Source organism: Lycium ferocissimum, chromosome 5 (genome assembly GCF_029784015.1).
Source record: "Lycium ferocissimum isolate CSIRO_LF1 chromosome 5, AGI_CSIRO_Lferr_CH_V1, whole genome shotgun sequence".
Lineage (NCBI taxonomy): Eukaryota > Viridiplantae > Streptophyta > Magnoliopsida > Solanales > Solanaceae > Lycium > Lycium ferocissimum.
Window position 1 is genome coordinate 71,754,698 of NC_081346.1, and position 25,352 is coordinate 71,780,049.

Sequence of the window (25,352 nt, forward strand, 5' to 3'; positions counted from 1 at the left end):
AATGTATATGCAGACCTTAGCTATAAGATGAGTTCATCATGAAAAGAAATGCGAAAATAGAGGACTCTGATCCTTTATCCCATTGGCTCATCCAGAAGGGTTTAAAAGAAGCGGTATTCCTAGTGGAAGTGTCCAATACAAACTTGGCACAATATCGACTTTGTAATGGTTTACGGCTGATATTTCAGTGAGTGTGGATATTAACTTTTTTCTTTTTCTTCAATAATATTTTGTTTAGATTGTGTACTACAATATCATATCCAACACTAATTTCTGCATACTGGTGTATGGTAGTATTATTAATACATATACTAGTATACTTGACCAACCATATAACTGAATTTGAATTCTTGCCGAAAAATTATAAAAATACTTTCATGATCTATTTTACTAGAACAAAGTTCCAGAGTATGACATATACATCAGGCGTGGTGTGTCAGTTTTGATACCTGAAGAGGACAACAAAAAATTGATGTCTACAGATCTGCTACTTAATGCGTTAACAAATCTGCAACATGTCTTAAGAGCCATTATTGGACAAAACATACCAAAAGACATCATCCATTTGTTGGACTGCATTGACAATGATAAGATTGAAACCATCAGGTATGAACTTATGATATATATGTTGCATTATCCGAATTAAAAATACATAAATCGTTTTTCTTTTAGAAGTGACTAACAATTTTTCTTCTTTGTAGTTTGACGAAAAACGTAGTTTACATCATCCGAGCTTGTATGCCATTGTACTATGACAACCTTTTTAGATTTCATGTATACTGAATATTTGTACCATGAGGAGCACAATACTCCCGACTTTAGTGCGTTTGCGGCTATAACTGACCAAATTCCAGGTTGCCAATAGTGCACCAATTTTTAAGAATGTATCCTGGACTAAGTCCCTCGACAATACCGTTGCTAATATTAAGAATAGAATCAAAGCTAAGGACTGGAAGGAGAAACCAATTGGCGTACTCATGTTTATGAGGTGTTCAATGCCTAACCAGCTACACTCGGGATGCAAACCCTATATGTGTTCTTATCTTTTAAACTATAGCTCACTTTTCAATTTTGTCATATAAAGTATGACACTAATTTAAGTTTTTGTTCATACCAGGCATACAGTATTCCTATGGGCAGAATCGAGGATCAACTATATGCCATGCTTCCTGATTTTATGACACACTTTGTGCAGAATATGATTTCAAGCGGGAACCCTATAGTTGAAGGTAAAAAAGATGCTTCTATTTGGGCTATTACTATTTTTTTGGAAAATTTACAACCCATAACTACCTTTAAGACTTATTTATTAGTAATAGCTATCTTTTTTTTAATTATTTTTGGTAGCTTAATTATTTATCAAATTACCATCTATAACTTATTTTTGTAACTGCAGTGTATTTCCCTAAAAATAAGGTACCTCTCTCCCACTTACCCACAATCTCTTTTTTTTTCAAATATTTTTCTCTCACATCTTCAATTCACAACCGTATTTCACTCCCATTATTCTTCACCATAATTAGCACGATTTCTTCTTCTTCCTTATCAGTTACCCAATCTCTACAGGTAACTAATTTTCGTTATGTTATTTGTTGTATTTATCTTCAATTGGTCATAAATTTCATCGTCTTTACCTTCACTTTTCATTCAATTGTTTTTTAAAAATATTTTCAGTCATTGTTAGAGTATCTTCAATAAGCTCTAACTCTCCATTTTAATGGCGGATATTGATACTCCAAGCAAAAATACACTAGTGGCAACAAGAAAAGCAGTGGAGGATCTCCAGCCAATGGCCGAAGCTCAGCCATAACAATTTGTTTGCTAAATCTCCATGGATAGGCCGAAATAAGAGGAAAATCCTTCTTATGTTTGCTAATCATGTGGTGTTGTTTATCTTATGAGTGATGAAGAATAGTATTGATTATAGCAATATGATATTATAGCATCATCTAGGAGCAAGAGAATAGGTTGTTGTTGTAGAAACACCATTGATGAGAGTTGTGGAGCTTCATGCCCACCAAGTGTTTGATAAAATGTTTCAGTATATTTCAGTGTATCAACAAATAGGATATCTAATTTTTCAGTATATTCCAGTGTATTATTTCGCTGTATTTAAATGTATTTATCTTCTTTTTTTTTTTTTTGTAGAGCCTATTTTTACTCCACTTTGTTTTCACGATTTTTGTATTTCAATGTATTTCTGCATTTTGTATTTCTAATTTATGAAATAGTTTCTGATATATTTCATTGTATATACGCATACTACAACTTTATATTTCTTAAACAATCAACCATATTTCATTGTATTCCAGCGTATATTTTTCTATATTTGGAAGTTTTCAGATCTTTAGTGGTTTTTGAATTCAAAAAGTTTTGATTGTGATAAAAGTTGAGAGAGATTCGTGAGCTGTTATGGAATGGGTGAAATATGGTTGATTTAATTTAACTTACCATTTAAAATGAAAAAGAAGAATATATTCCAAAAATATAGCCTATTTTTACTCAACCCGATTTTGTATTTCCGTGTATTTCACTGTATTTCAAAAAATCTGTTCCATAAATAGCTCCTGATTTCACTGGAGCGTGTTTACTGTTCACTGTATTTCTCTATATTTCAAAAAACAGAAATATACGCGGTTTTAAAGAAAAGTAGTTACGCTTGGTAATTTTGCATTTTATAGTTATATCTAGTCAGAAGCCAATAAAAGGTAGCTATTTATGTAAGTTTCACTTTTATATTTAATGGTCTTTTCATTATAAGTAATACACTAGTCCTAGAGCCCGTTTGGATTGGCTTATAAGTTGCTTATAAGCTGTTTTCAGCTTTTTTGAGTGTTTGGTTGGCCAGCTTAAAACCATTTTGTGCATAAAATAAGCCCAAAAAAAATAATTGAGTCCGTTTGGCTTAGCTTATCTAAAGCGAACTTATAACCGAAAACAAATTTTTATAAGCTAAAAAAAAAAAATAAGTTAGCCTACCCCAACTTATTTTTTTTTTTGCTTATAAGCTGTTTCCAGCTTATAAGCTGCTTATTTTAATCCCATCCAAACAGGCTTGAACAACTAAAAACTTTTAAAATAACGCAAACATGAAATCTATAGGATGTGTTGTAAATATAGATATATCATTTGAAATGACGTCTTTTTTACATTAAATGTAGAATAAATAATTTAGTTTTTAAAAGGTGAAAATTGTCCATCAATTTTTTATGGACATTTTTCTCTTTCAACTTTTGAATTAATTAGCAGCTTTACACTTAGTATAATATGATTTTAAAAATTGTTCATGCCGATGCTTGGAGGATGTAGCTAGCGTGATTCATGAAGCTGACTTGGATTTGAATTTTATTATTAAAAGTGTGTTATCATTCCAGCTTCCTATTTCATGTTTCTTTCTTTCGGGACAAAAATGTTGTTCAATTTATAGGGGCATGCACATGACCTCGAACATGTGTATCGTGAGAGTTGTATTTCAAGATTTTATATTTGTAAACTGAACTTCTATGTCTGTTAATAATTTGAAGAACTGTTTGTACTATGTTGATTACTGTTACATAGTGTTCACCAGCAGATACATCGTTTGACGGTTTTATAAGCCGAGGTGTGCTATTATTCATTTTCCAAATTTCGATTTTTCTACTCACACTACTACAGTTGAATGGAAGCTTATTTTTATAACTTTTTGGTGTACGTCTATCCTTCTTCATCATGTTAATGACAAGGTGCATCTGATAATTTTAATAATCAGAGTTCATGTCCAGTGAAAGCATCTATTTTTTGGTATACGTCTATCCTTCTTCATCACGTTAATGATTGGTAACTTCTGTTTTTATTTCATTCAAGAGCTAAAAAGTTTATTACTACATTTCTGATCCAAAATTTTTACTTGTTTTAACCCAAAATTTCTACTTTGAATATGATATTCTCATTTTGTGTTCTCTCTCTTTGTACAGTAAAAATGATTGTTGGGAAGTGGTTAGTTTTCGAGGATAATTGCAGGTATTGTTAGCATCTTTTGAATTCCTCATATGATGTACAAGGTTATGCAAATAATCTTCTGTTTTTTTTTTTTTTTTTAAAAAAAAAAAAATCTTTTATCCATCTTTCTGTTTTTTTCTCTTTGCTTGTTCTGTGTTGTTCAGATACTCTTATTTCCTTTCTTGGCCAAAGGCTGAATAAAAATGTACTCCCTCCGTCCCAAAAAGATTGTCTCCCTTTTCTTATTAGTTTGTCTAAAAAAGATTGGCACATTTTTATATTTAGAAACAATTTAATTTTATGAGATGATTTACAACCACACGAATATTAAAGCTTGTTTTGGACCACACATTTCAAAAGTTTTCCTTTATTTTTTAAATTTTGTGTCAAGTTAAATGAAGACAATCTTTTTGGGATGGAGGGAGTAAATGAATTGAACAGGATGGATTGCTTTTGACTGCAATCGAGGTGAAAACAAAGCAATTACGAAGACGAGATACTGGGAAGGAGTAGAAGAGAGAAAGGCTATAAATAATCCCTTATCTATGGGAGTAGGTCTAAAATGGTCCCTTAACTATACACTTACCGGTTTTAGTTCTTTAACTATCCAAAAACTTATCAAATTTGGTCTCCGTCTATTTTTTTATACAAACAGCGTGCAAACTCATAAACCTTCGTGAGATTAATCAATAAACCATTCCTCAGACCTATATTTCTCTCTCGCTTCTTTTTCCTCAAGTTCTCTTGTTAAAAAAAAAAAAAAAAAAGAGCATTCAAGACCGGTGTCGCTCTCGAGCCTCTCTAAAATTTGAAAAGACAAACTCAAGCACAAAATTTACGTAACCATTCTTCTCAAACACTACTAAAAAACTGGTAAAAACCGACGGAAAAAAAACCGATGGAAAAAACCGTCGGAAAGATGGTTTTTTCAATAATTTTTTTAAATCTTTTTTTTTTTTTTTAAGAAAACTGACGGACTGCGTCCATTATTTTTTACACAAAAATGCGCGAAAAAATATAATTATTTGTTATATTATTTTCTAAAATAAACCGATGGAGTCCGTCGTTTTTTTATTTTTTATTTTTTTATAAAAAAACTGACGGAGACGGAGTCCGTCAGTTTTTAGAGCGAAAAAATAGTATAAATTAAATCAATGTAAGTATATGAACAAAAAATATCAGTGGTCTAGTGGTAAAGCCCTTAAATGCCAAGGAACATACCCGGTTTTGACTCCAAGTTCCTACATTTCATTCTTTAATTTTCAAAAAAAAAAAAAAAAACGGATGTGAGACCGTCGCTTTTTTTTTAATTTTTTTTTTAATAAAACCGATGGACTGGGTCAGTTTTAACCGACACAGTCTATCGGTTACGAAACGCGAGAGAGAACTTGAGGAAAAAAGTTAAGGTTAAAGAATGAACTTGAGGAAAAAGAAGCAGGGAGAGAGAAATATAGGTCTGAGGAATGGTTTAACGATTAATCTCACGAAGGTTTATGAGTTTGTACGCTGTTTGTATAAAAAAATAGATGGAGACCAAATTTAATAAGTTTTTGGATAGTTAAAGGACTAAAATCGATAAATATATAATTAAGGGACCACTTTAGATTCACTCCCATAGATAAGGGACTATTTATGGCCTTTTCTCGAGTGGAAGAGTTAAAATCTGTGGGCCTGCCAACGAACGTCTATATATGTAGTTGAAGTGCAGGTACCGAGCTTAAATATTATTTTTTCTTTGCATATGCTTTAAGTAGCCAGCATTTACTGGGGTTTAGAGCCCATTTGGATTGGATTATAAGTTAGTCAAACCAACTTATAAGTCATTTTTTACTTATTTGAGTGTTTGGCAAAAATAGAAAGCAATTTAAATTAAGTTAAAAAGTGCTTAAAATAAGTCAAAACCAAGAAGTTGCTCAACTCCAACTTTTTTTTTTTGCCTTAAAAGCTATTTTGGTTTGACCAATAACTTTACCCTTTTATCCTTTATATTTTCTGTTAATTTTAATATTATCCTTACTTCTAAAAACCCTCTAAGCACTTTTATTCAAATACGTAACTGCTTATTTATAAAATAACTTTCAGCACTTATGCTTTAAAGCCACTTTTTTCAGCTAATCCAAACGGGCTCTTAGAATGTTATTATCACTTAATTTTATTTTTCATGCCAAACAAGTGAGGCCAAAAAAAAAAGTAATAAGAATCTTGAGGTCATTATTAGTGATGCACAAGGATGAGTTAGATGGAATAAGATTCTCAAACATTCAAACTAGAGTGTGCTTTACTTGGCCTTTGTAAAGATAAAACTGATGAACTGAAAGGAAGATTAGGGGATGTTTTAATATAACTGTCAAAAAACAAGTAAATACCAATCAACTTTACAATGATGGAAGCATCTACTTATATATATGTGTCCAATTAAATATGGTGTAGAGAGAGGATCACAACTAAAAGAAACTGAATCTCATAATTAGTATGTGCTTATTAATTTAGTCATGGAAGCCCTGTAAAAGTGGGAATGAGGAGTACACTTTGTTTACCCCGATATCGGATAACCAATTGAATTTGTAAATGGGTATAGGATATGTGCTTTGCTCTTGACGTATGTAAGATAAAGAAAATATAGATTTGAAGGCTCACCGCTAAAGCAGCCAAAGATGTAAACGTTATGAGCAATGAATTATATTATTAGCAATAATTCTAAAAAGAAATGGCCTTGGCCGAATGAATGAGAGGAGAATAAATATGTGAGATTCTTCTCTTGCAAATGTTCTTGAAAGGTAAAGGGAGCCAACCCCTCCAAAGGAGGGTGTCCCATATTTATAATCTTGCTTACGGGCTTCGTACAATGTGAACTAAATAAAATAATAATAACAAGGACGTACCGAACGGATTTGGTGGGATTAGGATCGACGGCGCCGTCCGACACACGCATGGTTGGTGGCCGACCACGGCGAGACGCCATCGACGCGTGGCTCACGTGCAACGGCTGTACCGGACCAACGACCACACGGACCAACGGCTACACCGGAACAACGGCTATGCGGATCAACTGCTAAACCGGAACAACGGCCATGCGGATCAACGGCTATGCGGACCAACTGCTAAACCGGAACAACGGCCATGCGGATCAACGATAAAGGTTGTGGACCAAATGGTGTCCTTGCTCAGCTCCGGTCTAGGCGCCCCTCCGGTTCAGTTCGAATGTCATCGGGCACGTTCCTCTCTTTCCTCGGTCCTCATTTCATCGGTTTACGTTATATCCGGTATTGACCGTATACATGATAGCCCCTCACTCCTCGTTATGCCGATCCGTCGGGGTAACGGGGGAGTGAATAACCTTAGAAAACCGGTGACTCGACGGCTCGTTCTTATCTTCACATTTTGGCGGGAATGACTACGTAATGCCTCTCGCCAACCGCCTTTGCACGTCATGTTAAGTCGCCTCTCATTAATGATGGGGACACGCGGCGCTATTCGATTGGTCACCCTCGGTAATCGTTCCTCTTCCTCGCCTATATAAGGCCCATTACCTATTCATTTACCATTTTCACATTCTGTTTCTCTTTCCCTCCTCTCTTCTCTACATTCCTTCACATTCCCAAAAATTGCTATCTGCTGCATCTGACTTGCTGTTTGACCTATTAACTCGAAATTAATGCAAAAAGGTTGATTTCGCCAATCGCTTTGGTCCGGTTGCTGTTGTTTCGTCATCCCTGAATTACCGCCTCCTTTCTTCCCCTTTCACTTTTAAACCCTTCTCCTTTCATACTTTGGAGATGTCCGAGTCCACTTCCCACGGAAGTTCCTTCGATGTCACCCCCGGATCCGGGTCCCCGTCCCCCGGCTAAAATCGAGCTCGCGGTTTCGGACATTATTCCGGCCAAATTCAACTTTTAACAAAGACCTTGAGGTCGATAAGCCTTCTCGGTTTCGGACGGGGGATACGACGTGAATCGATATCCTTCATCGATCACCGAGGAGAAGCTCGACGTGGTCCGGCCGAGAATGCGGTGGGACACCCGCCGGCGAGGGTTTTCGTACCTCGGCCGGACGAATCACATCGACTACGAGGAGGATTTTTTGTACGTGTACACTTATCCTTTCACCCTCAAAACCGACTCCTCCGATTGATCCTGGTCATCCTCGATATGTGCGGGACCCCTACGGTGACTCCGGCACGAATCGCCCGATCGTTCGGAGGTCGTTACCGCCCTCCGTTACTCGCCAATAACGCTCGAGAAGGAATTTTCGCCGAGCCACTTAACGCCTCGTATTCCCCCAAGCATCTTCCGGGGGCGGCGTGATTAAACTTGTCGGCGAATCGAATCCGGTTTTTCTCGAAGATGGACGAAGACCGGGATAGGGCCGGCTAGAGGTACGTCCGAGTGAAACCGAGGACATCATCCTCGCCGACTACATGCCCTTCCTGGAGGAATGGAACAATAAGCGTAAGCTCGAATTTTTGGGCAATCGTTCTTATGCATTTAGTTGTTTTTTATTCATTTCTTTGATCTTGTCGACTCATCGCTCTCTTTTCCTTTACTCACCAACGGATACGTTCCTCCGTCATAAACGATGCGAGCGAACGGGGTTCCGCCCCTCCGGGCCAAAGACCCCTACGAGAATCGGACACGGGCCCGCGCCGTTCCGTGGCCGGTGGGTGGCGCAAAAACCACGGTAATATGTTTATTCCATTACGTGTTTGTGTGCTCCCTCTCGCCCGTGGCCCTTCGAATTCACTATCTCCGTCATTCTTTGCCTTCAGGGTTTGCCAAGGGTTCGGTGGCCTCGAGGCCGCAACCGGAACCGGCTCGTCCTACACCGTCATCCGGGCCCGACACGGCGGGTTCTTCCGTGTCCCCGACGATGCCGCCAAAAGAAAGAGGACTTCGAGAAGGCGCGACAACAAAACGGAAGAAAGCACGAGTGTTGCCGTCGTCGAGGAGGAGGCCGAGCCCGACATCGTCGTTCGGAGGGTCGGCTCGGGCCCCTTCAGACCCCGGTCGGAGGCGGCTTTCCGTTCGGCCCGTTCCTTGTCGGCGAAGGCCGTTGGTTCCCGCCCGGTGCGGAAGAAATACTTTCGCTAGGTCCTCTTCTGGCCGATTGACTTTGTGTCGACATTTCGAGCGAAACTTCTTCGAAGATACTCACCGCGAGAAAAGATCCGGAAGCGGTCGCCGCAAGGCGGTGAAAAGGCGGCAGAGCTGGAGATCGCAAGCCGCGGGTGTTGTTACATCCCGATTTTGTGCGATTGGATAATTCGAGATAATTGCGGGAGGACGATAAGAAAGGCCATATTTTATTTTGTTGGCATATGAGTTGCCTATAAAGGATTTAGAAGCGGAAATTGTAGGAAAGGTCGAGGGCATAAAAGGAAAATTCGCAATACGACCCGTGGAAATATGGAGTAAGACGAAGGGCGAATTTGGAATCGAGAAGGAAAATTTATTTTCATGAATTACGAAATTAGCCAACGATTGGGCTTGGAATTAAAAAAAAAAAAGAGAAGGAGGAAGACCGGCCAAGCGTAGCTTCGAAGCCATACGCGGGTTTAATTTGCTTCGTTAAGTAGACGACTAAGTCATCTTTCTCTCATAATCTCTAGAAATTTCATGAAATAGCAAGAACAAAAAAAGAAGGAGAAAAACAAACAAGACGCCTTCGGCCATAGTAGAAGTTCCAAGAAAAAAAAAATTACAAAATTTCTCCAAAAATCATTTCTTGCTAAGTAGAGGGTGCACAACGAGGTGGAGTGTTCATTTGGGCAAGAAAGACTCGTATTTCATGCAAGTTTAAATTGAAGCGAGTGAAGAATTTAAAGTAAAGAGGTAAGAATTCATCACTCTTTTTGTATGTTATGGATGTTGTGCATGTTGTGGTGTATGGTAAGATGAAATTCATGAGATAGAAGCGTGTGTGTGTGTGGCCGTGGCTGAGGGCTGACACGTGGATGTGTGTGTGTTATATGTTGTGTTGTGTTGTGTTGTGTGTTGGTTATTGTTGTTAAGTGTAGAAACTATGGAGACCATGAAGATGGAAGTGTGTGGTATATTTATATATATATATATGTGTGTGTTGTGGGTTGTTGTGTGCTAGATTCTATGTTGCAAATAGAAGTTTAATGAGTTTAGTGAAGTTGTAGTAGTTGGAAGCTTGTGGTGGAAGTTATGTAATTTGAATATAATGAATGTTGCATGCATGGAAGATTATGAGGCTAGTATGTTGTTTTGTTGGGTATATGAATTATTAGGTTGTTATTGTTTTCATTGGAGTTGGAAGGTCTTGATGAAAGTAGTATATTGATTAAGTTGTTAGAATGCGTATTTAGTTGAAATTGGAAATTGTTACTATTGTTGCGATATTATGATTAATCAGTTTCGTAGGGTTGAATGGGATTGGTGATGATGAGAATTGGCTAAGATGATTTTGGGGAATGATGTATTTACGGAGGAAGTCTTCATGAAATTTAGAGTGTAAGTGTTGTTTTAAGAACTCAATCTAAAGCCTTCAATTGTGTTTGGTAACCGTGACAGTTGTAGATTTTAGCGAAGTTAGACTTGAATTTGGAGTGCCGTAAGGAGCGAAACGAGGTATGTAAAGGCCATGCTCTTTCTATGGCATGTCTTAGACGTACTAAGTCGACTACGTGTCCGAGGACCATTCCTTTTCTCGGAATCTAAGATTGAAAATAGTTACTATTTACTCGGTAAATTGAATTAGAACTTGCGCGAAATGTCGGAAAAACCTTTAACGACCGGAAACTTTTGAAGTAAGACTCGGTGCAAGACCCTCACAGTGGCCATGAGCTGTAATATGCGTAAATTTGATACGCTAGCCTCGTTTGACTCGAGGTGGGCCCACTTATTCAATTCTCTCCTATTGTTCCATTTAGCCTACTTTCGTTTTATAATGTAAGGAAACTTTTGGACAACTCTTTTCGACTATTTAAACGAAAATTGTTTTAATTAAACCCTTAATCTCGATGCATGACTTTTCTTTTCTAAAAAGCTTACAAATCTTTTTCAAAATATTAACTTTTTCTTCAAAAACCCGAGTTTTACAATATTGAAAGTCTTAACGACTAAAGTAATGACTATGATTCTACGATGCTATGATCACATGAATACTATGATCCAGCGAAAGCTGCAGTGATCTATGAAGACGTGATCCCTTGACTACTATGATTCCACCTTTATGATTCTACGATGTCGGCAATGCCATGTCTATGCCACGATATGCTATGACACGTTACATGTTGATAGTCTCGCCGCATGATCATCGTCCCCGCCCGAGGTGAGATAAGCGCCCATATGGTATTACATAATATAATCGGAGGTTCCCGAACACTTACGTCGCTACGATAAATACGATTTCTCTTGGGCTCCCACTGCGTACTATGATATATATATATATATGTATAAAAATGTATTTAGAGAAAAGCGGGAAAAAGAGCGAGACGCTATATTGTTGGGCTATACTCGCGGTGCGTGTGCGTGCCCGACTTGATATCGTCCGGACGCGGGATGCCGGACGGAGTATACTATGTAGGCGAGCCGATATATTCGGTACTATGATATACTATGCTATGCTATGATACTATGATATACTATGCTATGCTATGATATTTATGATATACTATATGCTATGATACTATGATGTCTTATCTTTAATAGCGATACCCCGTGATATCTTACGGACATGCGCATAATACGTTATGATATGATATAAATTCTATTTTAATACATGAAAGAATGCTTTGTTTCCCGAAAAAGGAAAAATAGCATGCGTGACTCCCGACACGAAAAGGGCGTTCCTATGCCGGGTTTACATTCTTATCTCGGTATATATATCATGACCCCTCGATATTGTTACTTATAATCTATCTTTCTTGTTTATATTCATTTTTAATATACTTACATGCTCGGTACACTATTTGTACGACGCCCTTCGTATGGGCGCGCTGCGTTTTCATGCGCGCGAGTCGTGATGGCCGAGTTGATCCTAGGAGTTGCTCGGCGGCATTTTTTGCGAGCGCTCCGGTTGTTCGGAGCCCAGGTTTCTTGGTACTACTTTGGTGTATATATTCGGGCACGGCGGTACTCGGCCCGCTTATGTATATGTATAGCATACTATGTTTAGAGGCTCGTAGACGGATATGTACGATGCTTGTTTTGTACTCGTGATTGTCCCCGTCGACGTATAGTATGGTCGTAAAGCTTATTAGTCTATGTTCGCCGTTGTGCTATGTATATTGTCTTTGTCGAAAAAAAAAAATGGCGTGGTTCATATGTGCGGTAAGAAGAGTCGGCGGGTTCGCTCGCTCGATTGTAGGGTCGGGTGCCCACGTCAAGTTTTGGTAGGATCGGGGGTGTGTGGGCGCTGTTCGTCCGCGCCGAGTACGAACTTGCGGGGCGGTGGGCCCGACGCTGCGCGGCGAGGCGGCTCCCCGAGTTGCGTCGACAAACCGCGTGTGGATGACTTTGATGACATGTTCTCGGGGACTCGCAAACGCGCGAAGCGACGGCTTCGGTCGCCTCTTTTTATTCCCGGGCCGGCTAGGCCGACGACGGAAACGTCACGAATGCGGTGCCGAAGTAGTTTGGTGAATGTTTCCGGCTTCCGGCGTGGATGCTCGGAGAACCGATCAGCGGTAGTCGGCGGCCACCGGGCTGGCTTATCGCGCCTAGTGGCGTAGCGAGCTATTTGCGCCTGCTTGTCTTGGATTCGGACAAACGCAAAATGGCGGGGTCATGGCGGTACCTTGTCAACAAAGGGGTATGCACGCGGGCGGCCAGGGTAAGGTCCGCAACCATACTTGTAAATTTTATTCTCGAATGCCGTCTTAACCGCTGAAGTCTGTTTCGTTTATGTTGTCTGCCGAGTGTGGTGTTTGGTTAACGAGGCCTTCGTTCGTGTCCAACACGAGATAGACGATCTCCGGGGACGACTCGATGCCCGGGCGGGGACACGGAGAAATGTCAACACCGCTGCCCGGGGAGAAGGAGGGAGAGTTGAGCGGGGTGGCCGTCTTTAGCCAATGCGCCGCCCGAGCTTGATGCGGTTAAGGAGGAGAAGCGAGTCGTTTGAGCGAGCGACTTGGCTGCCATGACCGATTACAACCTGGTCTCGGCGAAACAAGATGCATACTTACTTAGGGATAAAACCCGATTCTGTGCGGTCGGATGAACTCGAGGCCACGGTTTCCCGACCGGGAGAAGAGCGCTCGGCGAAAGGTTGACGCGCGGGCTTGCTCGAGAGGAACGGCTGACTCGGTACGAAAGGCGCCTTGTTCAACGAGCGCGACGGGGATTTTGGAAAGAAAAGGCCGAGGAGCGGGCCGGATATGTGAAGGTATTAGAGGCAAGACTCGAGGGGGCGAATAAAGGTAATGGACGACGCAGGGCGGGGGCGGGACGCGGCCAAACATGTGAAAGATGACCTCGAAAGAAGCCAAGACTCATTTGGAGCCAAAGGCGGCTAAGGCTTAAGCCGATTTGGAGGGAGCATGGAGAAGTGTGGAGGCGGCGGGAAGCTCGTCTGTGTGTCGCGGTATGAGAAGTGGAAGTCTCGGCGCCTCGCACCGAGCAAGTTGAGCACGGCCTCGAGAACGCCGACCTGTCTTTTGGAAGCCAAAGTTGGAGGAGAAGACGAGTGCTCTCGGGTGCAGAGTCGGATGACTCGGCGGACCGAGTCGACGTTCGTCCTCTCCCAGCCGTATGCCGGATAGTGTAGAGCCATTACTTTGGCATGTCTTTTTATTTTTCATTTTTTTCATAGAACTTTCATTTTCTTTTTCTTGATGTAAAGAACATCCGTTGTCTATAAATGAAAAGTGTATCTTTTCAGCTTCTTCGTTTGAATGTTTGTCATTATCTTTACTGCGATTGTTGGTCCGTTTTCATGATAAGGTGACTCGGGGTCCTTAGATTCTCATCTTTGTTCGGTTTTACTCGACTCGCCGAGAGTTCGGTCGTCTCTAAATTTCGAGACCGTTTCACTAAAGTTCACATTTTAGTTGAACTTTGTTTTGGGGCGGTGCCTTTCGGCCTTGGCTAACGAGTGGCGGCCCCGTTTGGGGGTCTTATTGAGTTTTTGGGCCGATTGCCTTTACTATCTGGCGAGTACAATTTAAAGGGAAGTTGTTAACTTTGACTATTATTAACTTTATTTTCGCGAAACGTTTGTACATATGGTAGTTTTTGACTCTTTCTTCCTACTGTAGTAGCAAATGTAAAGAATGGGACACGATTCGTTGTGATCGTTTGGTCGCATTGGGGGCGTGGCCGGTGGCGGGCCTTATTTCTTGCCGTAGCAAATTTTGGATGAGACACGATTCATTATGATCGTTTGGTCCACACATTGGAGTTTGTGCCCGGTGGCGGGCCTTATTTTGCCGTAGCAAATTTTGGATGTTCCGTATATTTTGATTGGTGTCGTCTTCGGTGTGGGCATGGTACTCCCCCGACGCGTCCCAGGAGCCTTGAGGTCGGGTGAGAGTCTTTGTTATGTTCTTCCGCTTTCGTTCGGTAACACGTACTTGTTTGCCTCATTAAAAAACCTCGTCGGAAAACCACTTTTTGGGACAAAATCGTACTAAGGAAAAAGAGTGCGACGCGTGTTTCGGGCTAGATTCTATTTTCCATCCGTTCTCGACTTCCTGCAATGAGGAAAGGTTAATGAGAGAATACGGCCCATACCTTAAGCGATGGTATCTCTTTAGGTGAGCCACGTTCCGATTGTTGCGTAGTCGTTGCCCGTCCATTGATTCTAGCGAGCCGATCCTTTGCCGTTATACCGGTCGCCTTGCGAGCCCTCCCGATTCGGACCCGGCCACCTCGTTGGGGTTTTGGTGTGCAGGTGACCTTTCGAAGCACTAAGTCCCCCGCTTGGAAATGCGAGAAAAGTGGATCTCACGGTTGTAGTATCTTTCCATTCTTTGTTTTTGGGCCGCTATGCGAATAGACGCGCATTCGCGTAGTTCGTCGCCGAGGTCAAGCTTCACGGCCATTGGCTACCTCGTTTGACTCCCGGTGGAGTACACCGAAACGGAGGTCGACCCGCCGAAACTTGCGGGGATAAGGCTTCGGCCCGTAAACCAACGAGAATGGAGTTTCGCCGGTCTTTCCGACTTGGATGTGGTCTGTAAGCCCGCGGCACCTCGGCGATACGTCTTTCCAACGGTCTTCGGCGAACGAGCCTCTTCCTCGGACTTTGGATTATTGTTTTGTTCGTGGATTCGCACACCATCAGATTCCGCGCATGGGTGATACGGAGTTGATACGATTTTCTTGATGTTGATCCTTCGAGCCCCATTGACCTTGCCCGCGGGCGAGGGCCGTTATCGCGAGTTATCTCGGCGGGGATCTTTGAAACGGCGGATGATGTGATCCCGTATAGTCGATCCTTCATACTCTCTTTTGTCTTTTCGAAGGCACGTGGCGACCCGTTTAGAAAAATGGTCGGTCGTAAACGAATGAAACGGGCGCACGGCGCTTTGGGGGTAGCGGGCCCGCGATGTCCCGTTCCCCGCTTCATGAAAGGCCGGGGTGAGATGGCCAAGTGCGGCGGCTCCCGGGCCGATGGATCATCGGGGCATGTTTACGCCGGCCCTCGCATTTTCGGACAAAATTTCTCGCGTCCTCGTCCGTCCGATTCCGGTAGTAATCGGCCCCGACTGTTTCGTGCAAGCCTGCGGAGTGGTTGCGCGGTTCCTCGTGTCTCTCTCATCACGTACTCCGTTTCGCTAGGCCCCAAACATTTGGCCGGGGGGTCAGGAAGGAGCGTCGATACGGCGGTCGTCCACTAGCGCCAAAGCGTGCAGCCTTGGTCCGTGGCGATCGCGGTCTTTGGGTCCCGAGGAGCTTACCATCGCGCAAGTAGTCGATGTGCCGGTTGCGCCATCCCGAATCCAAGCCCGTCGTACATATTTCGGCGCGCCGGTCTCTATGGCCGTGTTTGTCGGGTGTCTTTGTTGAGCGGGGTTGACCTCCCCGTTAACGAGGGATCCTAAATTGTGAGCGTCGGCCTCATTCTACTCCCTCGGTATGTTTGCACGGTCCGTTCTCTAAATACGTGGAGTACCACTTGGGCTTTCTCGAGGTACCTCTGCGTCCGTTCGTCTTTGACCTCGAAAACACCCCATTACTTTGGTTTGCGACCAGAGCGAGTCGCGTCGAGCCTCGATGAATTCGGCTCCCGTACTTCGAGCCAACTCCAAACTTGCAATCATAGCCTCATGCTCGGCTTCATTGTTAGTCAATTTACTTACGTTCTAATCGGCGTCGAATGATATCCGTGGGACTTTTGAGGACGATTCCCGGCCGGAACACTTTAAGGTTCGAGGCCCGTCCGTATGTAGAGTCCAAATGCCCGTGATTTCTTCCGAGGTCAGCGAGGAGTTCCCTTCTCGACCTCGGGAACCATAGGCAGGGCAAAGTCGGCTACGAAGTCGGCCAAGACTTGGGATTTGATGCCGTTCGGGGTTTATACTCGATGTCGTAGCCGCTAATTTCTACGGCCCATTTTGTTAACCTACGGACGACTCGGTTTATGCATGATATTTTTCAAAGGATAAGTGGTCACAACACGTATAGGGTGGCATTGAAAATAAGGTTTGAGTTTTTAAGAGGCGCTTACCAATGCTAACGCCAATTTTTCCAAATGAGGATACCGGGTTTACGCATCCCCCCAGTTCTACTCACATAATAGGGAATTGCGTACCGAGTTCTCTCGGACCAAATGCCACTTACCGCTACTCCGGAGACAGCTAGGTAGAGGAAAAGTGGCTCGTCGGCCTTCGGTGTGTGCGACGGGGGGCGGTCGAAATACCTTTTCGGCTCTCGTCGAGTCTCTTGACACTCGGTGTCCCGAACGAAGTCGTTCTTCTTTACGAGCAAAGAGAAGAAACGGTGGCATTGTCGGAGGACCTCGATAAGCGACTCGGTCGGTTATTCTCCGGTGAGCCTTTGTACCCACTTTTTATGTTGTTCGCGACCTCAATGTCCTCGATGGCTTTGATTTTGTCGGGTTGATTTCGATCCCGGTTCGATACCATGAAAGCAAAAAATTCTGCGGACCCTCGCCGAAGGCGCACTTCTCGGGTTAAGCTTCATATTGTATCGGAGCACATCAAAGGTTTCACACCAAATGCTTTAGATGGTCCTCGTTTCCGGGGACTTGACAACCATATCATCAATATAAACTTCCATCGTTTTCTATGTGTTCTTCGAACATTCCGTTAACTAGGCGTTGGTAAGTTGCGGCGTTTTAATCCGAAAGGCATGACGTTATAACGGTAAGTCCCGTATCGGGTTATGAAGGATGTTTCTCTTGATCCTCAAGGTGCGTCAATTTGGTTATACCCGGAGTAAGCGTCGAAGAAAACTTAACATTTCATGCCGCCGTGGCGTCGGTCATTCTATCGATGTGCGGTCGCGGGAATGAATCCTTGACAGGCGCCTTGTTTAAATCTTTATAATCGACGCGCGTAGAAATTTATTACCTTTTTTGGGCACCACTACCACATTAGAGCCAATCCGGATATTTCACCTCCGGATGGAACCCGTATTTAAAAAGCTTTGTTACCTCGTCTTTGATGAAGGCATGCTTTGACTCCGACATGGGCCTCGCTTTTTTCTTCGCGGGAGAACTTACGGTCAGTGAGCTTGTGTGGAAGCCTTACGGTGATATACCTGTCATATCTATATGCGACCGTGCAAGCAATCGACGTTAGCTCGAAAACTCGGTAATTTGTGCACGAGCTCGGGGTAAAGCCCCGTGCCCGGGTATACGCCTTCTGTCTGGTAGGAACTCGAACGGAATGATGCGCTCCCGGCCTGTATGGTCGACTTGGTTGCGTCGAGTCGTCTGGCGTGACAAAGATCGGGGCGTCGAAGTCGTCCTCTCCGTACTCGGATCCGCCCCGATATTCTTTGATTGCTATTGGGGGGCTCCCTCTCGGTTACACCACTTTTTTCTTGAGCAGTTCCCTCGGTAGGGGCGCGGATTCCTCTGCGGCGAACATCTCGCTTTCTGCGGGCTGCTCGCGCGGATGGTTTTTCCTCCCCCCGAGGTGGGGAATTTGACATTTGATGCAATGTTGGCACGCCTCATGCTGTATCCGGGGTCTGCCCGATAACGCGTTATACTTCATGTCCCGCCGATCCGTAGAACGGGTCGAGTGCATTGAATGGTGGCCTCGATGTTTACGGGCGGTGAGATCTCCCTTTTGTGGTTTCGCTCGCCATATTGAATCTCGCGAGTGCCGGGTTGCCGGTACGATTCGGTCGAGCAGTCCTAACTGTTCGACCACTCTCCATCGAATTATGTTGGCTGAGCTACCTGGATCAATCAAGATACGTTTAACCATAGTCTTAAAGATAAGTACGAAGTACCGACGCGTCGTTATGCGGTTGAATGACGCCCTGCGTCCGCGTCGTCGAAGGAGATGGAAGCTCGGATAAATGATCTCGGGTACGCTTTTCCCGAACAACGGAGATCTTTGTCCGCTTCATTCACCGGACACCTAGGGACGTCGATCCCCGACTATCATATTGATCACGTGCGGTGTTCGGCGGGTTCGATCCTTCGATGAACTTCTCTCGCTTATAATGGCTTTTGGCTCGTTCGCTCCAATAGATCTCGGAGGTGGCCGTTTTCAACAACCGGGCTACCTCTTCTCTCGGGGCGGCAATCCTCGGTTTATGACCGTGGGTTCCGTGATATTCGCAAACCCGTGCTCGGATCCCGTTGCCGGGGATCCGTCGCCAGTGGCTTCGGCCACCGAACATCCGAAACACGGCCAGATGGCCGAGACAAGATCCGAAGTCGACGTTGAAGTTGTACTCCGAAATCCTTGGAGGACCTTTATTCTTGCCGAACTCCGGTATCGACACGAACGAGGGCCCCGAGGCTGTTCGGCGGACGTGTGTCGTTACATCCTCGGCCACGGAGAGGCGGCTCGGGCCTTCCCTCGATTTTTCCGTCTTGAAATTTGGTCGCTCCGGGTGCGAGTATGGCCGAAACCTTTCTCTAGTCGATTGGGACTTCGCTTCGTAACCACCGTCGGTTTCTCGAAGCTTCCGTTCATTTTTTACCCCTTCTGCGGAGAGAGCTCGGCTGGTCATCCTCTACCGAATCTTCGACTCGTACCGATTGTGGACATCGGCCCGTATTACCTCGTATTCTAGCAAGTTTTTCCTTCAACTTGGCCGAGGCGACCGAGCTTGGCATATTGAGCCCACAGCGTGGCTTTGTGCGACGTTCTTCGGCACGGGGGTAATTCCATCGTTCCCCTCTGGGCAAGGAGACGAACTCCTTAGTAACTCGTCGTCCCTTTGTGTAATCGGAAGATGTCGGCACCCACGAACTGCGCACCTTGATTGCCCGGCATGGGCCTTTACGAAGGCGTCGGCCCGACGTTTCGAACGACGTGATCGAGTGCTCGGGTAGATGGTCATACCACGTCGGCGCTCCCTTCGACGAGTTTCTCCAAACTTTTTCGGCAATACCGACTCATTTCGTCTTCTTCCATATCATTGCCATTTATGGCGCGGTATATGAGGTCACGTGCTCGTGCGGGTCCGTGGTGCGTCGTATTTCGTATGTCGGGCATTTTGAACCTCTTTGGGATCGAGTTTTGGAGCCGCGCTCGGTGGGAAAGGCCTTTGAATGTACCTTTTCGAATTCGGCCCCTTCGGCAAAGGCGGGGCCCCCGTATCTGGTCCAGTGAGAGAGTTATATGTCTCGACGCCTCTCGGTCGAATCCCACCGTTTTGCCAAAGTCTCGAGCATCTTTAGGACCTCGGTGGAGACCGGCCCCGTGAATCATTGCGCTCGACCACCGCGGCTCATTCCTTCCGCTCCCGCGTACCATTGGCCTTTTCGGCCCCGGCTTCCCTTGTCCGCCTTGCACCGCAATCGCCATTCTTGCTCGGCATTCGCTCTTTGTTCACTTGCAACATCTCGAAAATCGTACGCAAATTAATGCGAGTCATTCGGTGCCTCGGTTCCGCCGGCTTTGGGTCCGAGACAATGTAACGGAGTTATGAGTTCTTAGAGGATCGGGGCCGGTAGGGGTACATTCTCTTGATCCACGGTGTTTTGCCGATTGAGCCCTCGCCGAGTCGACGGGGTTCGGGTCGGCGGGGATTCGGCGGCCCCGTCGTTCGCGCCCACCGCCGCCACAATTTCGGTGTTGTTAACGTGACCGGATTGCCCGACGTCAGCCATAGATTTGTTTTTGACGAGACGAACGAGGGGTTACGGTTTAAATGAGTTTGATAAGAATCAAGACTAAGAACTATTATCCTAGCCCCACGGTGGGCGCCAAATGTTTTACCTAGATATCGGATAACCAATTGAATTTGTAAATGGGGTATAGGATATGTGCACAACTCGACGTATGTAAGATAAAGAAAATATAGATTTGAAGGCTCACCGCTAAAGCGACCAAAGATGTAAACGTTATGAGCAATGAATTATATTATTAGCAATAATTCTAAAGAAATGGCCTTGGTAGAATGAATGAGAGGAGAATAAATATGTGAGATTCTTCTTGCAAATGTTCTTGAAAGGTAAAGGAGCCGGCCCCTCCAAAGGAGGGGGTGTCCCATATTTATAGTCTTGCCCCCATGGGTTTGTACAATGTGAACTAAATAAAATAATAATAACGAGAACTGACCGAACGGATTTGGTGGGATTAGGCCGAGCGGCGTCGTCGACACACGCGTGGTTGGTGGGCGACCATGGCAGACGCTACCGACGCGTGGCTCACGTGCAACGGGCTGCCCGGACCAACGACCACACGGACCAACGGCTACACCGGAACAACGGCTATGCGGATCAACTGCTAAACCGGAACAACGGCCATGCGGATCAACGGCTATACCGGACCAACGACCATTCGGATCAACGGCTATGCGGACCAACGATAAAGGTGGTGGACCAAATGGTGTCCTTGCTCAGCTCCGGTCTAGGCGCCCCTCCGGTTCAGTTCGAATGTCATCGGGCACGTTCCTCTCTTCTTTCCCTCGGTCCTCATTTCATCGGTTTACGTTATATCCGGTATTGACCGTATACACACTTTTTTGTAAATTTTGGTACACTATAGCAAAATGACTTTCTCCATGAAGGAATTATATACATGAAGGTATTCTCAAGAGCCTTTAGAAAATAATTGGTCCTGTATAATATGATTGACAGATAGAGTTTAAGTAAGAAGGATTCTAAATACAGATCAAGTCATTCAAAATATGAGTTGTGTAGCATGAATCAATATATATAAATAAGGGTGCAATATTTTGAAAAAAAAACATGAAAGCAAAAGAAAGACATAATCACTCTGTGCCGGAAATGATTTACTTTTGGAATGATTTTGCTCGACATAAATTGGCAGTTGAAGTTTATTCGAGGCAATTTTTAGTCTTTTGATTAAGTTGACAATAGAACGCTCATAAGTGAAGAGTCGAGAGTTCTTTAGAATTTAAAATCTCTGCTGTGGAAGAACCTTTTGTATGTTTTCTAAGTACAAACTTATGAACTCCCTGTTCACTTAATAGGTATAGGTATCGATGTCACGTATAACTTCTTTTGTCAAATCATAATTACTTATGGATATTAGTACTTTTAAATGGTATGAGTTACTAAAGAACAAAAAGAAGTTTTCGTGTTAACTGTCTCGCCATATCCTGTTAAGAGGTTACTGTGGACGTTTATAAATGCAACTTATATAAAAAAAACACACATTTTTGATTGCTTAACTCTTCAAGTAGGGTAACAATGTTAGATTGCTCTGTGGCAAAACAGTACTACGGACTTTTTATTTTTTCTTAAAACCTTTAGAACCTGTATTGGTGGAGATTACACTATGGATGTTTTTGATTGTAGAATGACCGTCTTCGCAAATAACTGGTTCCTGCTACAGAAATTACAGATGATATGACTTTAGCTCTTATAAGCATTTGGTTCGGACCGCGTCCTCCTAGCTCGCCGGTGCACTGATAAATCAATTTGTATTCCTCATATGATCTTATAACTAAATACATATGTAGATACAGTCATCATCAAGTACCTAGTGGCATTTGTCTCTTAGTTTATTGAAGATGTCTTAACTTATGATATCCCTCAAAGACAGTAATGGTGCTCCTGGCCAAATGTATCCAATTGCCTTCTTATATCTACAAGTCCAAATATTTGGTGATGTGGTATTGGTATAGTAGACAGTTTTTGTGGTTAATAGCATATGTCCAACCATTATTTTGCAAGCTTTTTGGGACTGTAATTAATATTAATAATTTTTTTAATATGATCAAGCAATAATATAATACTTTTATGATATTTTTTTAACACTTTCCGCGCATTGCGCAGGTACGTATACTAGTTCTGTTTATTTTTCAAGTGAACCCTCATCTGCAAGTAGCCAAATTCATATAGTATCTTTTTTGAACTTTACGTTTTATGCAATAACAGAAAGAGAGAAAAAAAAGGGGTGCCAAATGTGCTCTATTGAAAATATAGCGATTATGCTAAGCATTTATTTTTAGCGCAAAAATACTCTTACCATTAGCTAAGTAGACCAGATATATCCCTAAACTATTGGTAAAACAATCATATTATCAGTTTGCTTTTGGAAACAAAAATGTCCTTACTGTTAATTAAGTGGAGTAGATATGCTCCTTTCTACTTAACAGACTTCACATCAAAAGTAAATTAGCATAAAATAATACCCCTTTCTTTTGCCAACTTGAAAAATTCGGGTTGTAAAAATATAATTTCACTAACAATATAACACAATTAGTGAACTAAATCAATATATCTAAGAATTTTCACTAATTTAGTTTCTTATAAAGTATAACTCTGACCAAATTATTTTGCACCTAATAAGCTGCATTTTTAGAATTCAAAACCTATAACTCAAAAATTTAAATACCCTTAGACTAGAAATATGGGTGGTGAGGCCATGTAAATATGAATTACTCTTCAGTTCTGGGAAAAAACTTTAAAATGCCCACAAAAGCTTGTAACACTTTAAAGTGAGAAAATACTCAAAATACCCCCCAACGTTTGACCAAAATCCCAACTACACACTTAACCTTTGCGTTGATTTTATTACCCCCTGGACAATTTTTTTCAGTATTAAAATGCTCCTTTTTTGCCGATGTGGACAGAGACGTGACTACACCGCCCAAGCGCGTTATAGCTTTTTTAAAAAAAGCATCCGACGTGTTTTAAAATGCCAACGGGATCGCCACAGATGCCACATAGATAAATTTAAATTCTCCATTTTTAGGCTACTTCATCTTCTTCTTCACCCTTTAATACCCATCTCCATTTTTTTTGTCAAAATAATACCCATTATAAATTTAGAGCTAGGATAGTGATTATTCTTATAATCCACTCGTTTTCCCAAATCAAATTCAAAAAAAAAAAAAAAAAAAAAAAAAAAAAAAAAAACAAGGTTGAAAATCTAATCTTGTTAAAGAAAATGCGATTGGAAGTTGCTTGTTTTGGAGTTGCTACTTGTTGCTTGTTGGAGTTGTTTAAGCACTAATTCTTTGAGTTGATTTGGGAGAAAATTAAACTTCATTGCTAGGAATTTGGAGAACGCTATGAAGAACACCAAGTGGGTTTCTTTAAATTCTTGATTGTTTGATCAAATTAATGGATGAACTTTGTTCTACTTGGTGTTAGGAAGCTTCCTTTCACATTTGGGTTTTTTTGGATCAGATTTGAGGAAGTTGGTGTGATTTTTTTTTTCAACTCCTAATGAAGATGATGATGATGATGATGAAGGAGAATTGGGTATGGGTTTTTGGATCCTCATACTGAAATTAATAAAAAATGAGAGATTTTTTTTTTTTTTTTTTTTTTTTGAAAAGATGTGGATGGACGTGGGCGGAAATTAATAAAAAATGGGCGTAAAGATGACGGCACGCGCAATAATTAGGGGTTGTCATATTGTATCAACGCACTATTAAAGAAAAAGGCATTTTAAAAAATTGTCCAGGGGGTAATAGGACCAACGCAAAGGTTAGGTGTGTAGTTGGGATTTTGGTCAAACGTTGAGGGGTATTTTGAGTATTTGCTCCTTTAAAGTTGTGGCAAATTGAGAGACAATTTTGATACTTAAATCTAAAAGCAAATGGTCATACTAACACAAAGAAACTAAACAGAAATTTCCTCTCATGAACCTGCAATATTTCTCCTTCTTTCTCTTAGTGGATTGGCTAAAATCTTTGTCCCTCAAATTTTCCTCAAGGCAAGCAAAGAATGTACATTATGTTTCTATTTTAGTTTCATATCTACTATACTAGTGAAGGACCACATTTCCCCTATTTGAATGAAAGAGAGAAAAAAGATCAAATAGTATATGTAGCCCTATTAGCACTGTCAAATTGACATTTCAATCATTCTAATGTATTTTCTTTACACTATCAGTATATAGGATTACTAAATTGATGTCACTATAACTCTTGAACAGAAATCGCAAAGACGATGTTGATTATATTCCTGGAGTTAAATCTATCGAAGCAAGTGACTTGCCATTCTTGTTCCAGAATTCAGTGGTGCACCAATTAATCTACAAGGCATTTCAAGATGTTCGAAAAGCCGATATAATAATAGCCAACACAGTTCAAGAACTCAAACTTGAACTCGAAACTATCACATCAATTCAAGAACAACACAATTCTAAGCAATTGGTCCACTTGTGTTCGCCAATTTCACTGAACTGACTATTCTGAGTAGCCTATGGTTCGAGTTCGATTGCACCCAATGGCTCGACACCAAGCCCCGTCGTTCGGTCTTGTACGTCTCATTTGGTGGTGTGCATCTTATTAACAAAAGAAGATATTCTTGAACTAGCTCATGGACTTATGCATAGTGAAGTTAATTTCATTTGGGTACTTAGGGCTAATTTTTTAGGTCATGATGAAAAACGTAATTTGCCCGTTGGATATGAAGAAAAGGTGAAGGGTCGAGGGTTGATCGTGCCATGGTGCAATCAAACAAGTGTGATTTCACATTCAGCAATCAGAGGTTTCTTGAGCCACTGTGGATGGAATTCCGTAGTGGAAGGTATTTGGTGTGGAGTGCCATTGATCTGTTTCCACTAGTCACTGGTCAATTGGCTAATCGACATTTAGTGGTTTATGATTGGAAAGTTGGGATCATTCTTTGTCATGGAGAGTCGATCAAGAGAGAGGAAGTACGCGACAAGATTAAATATTTGATGAGTGAAGAGACTTTGAGTAATATAAGGAAGACTGTTGCGCATGACAGAGACATTTCTTAAGGCACAGGCTCCGAATGGATCATCCAATGTTAATTTTGACAAGTTTGTTGAAGAATTGAAGATGAAGGTTAGTTTAGCTTGA

At 42.4% G+C, this 25,352-nt stretch overlaps 1 pseudogene; it reads left to right on the forward strand.

Annotated features, from left to right (window-relative positions):
• Positions 1-472: 472 nt before the first annotated feature.
• Positions 473-25,352, forward strand: LOC132058003 (UDP-glycosyltransferase 86A1-like; annotated as a pseudogene).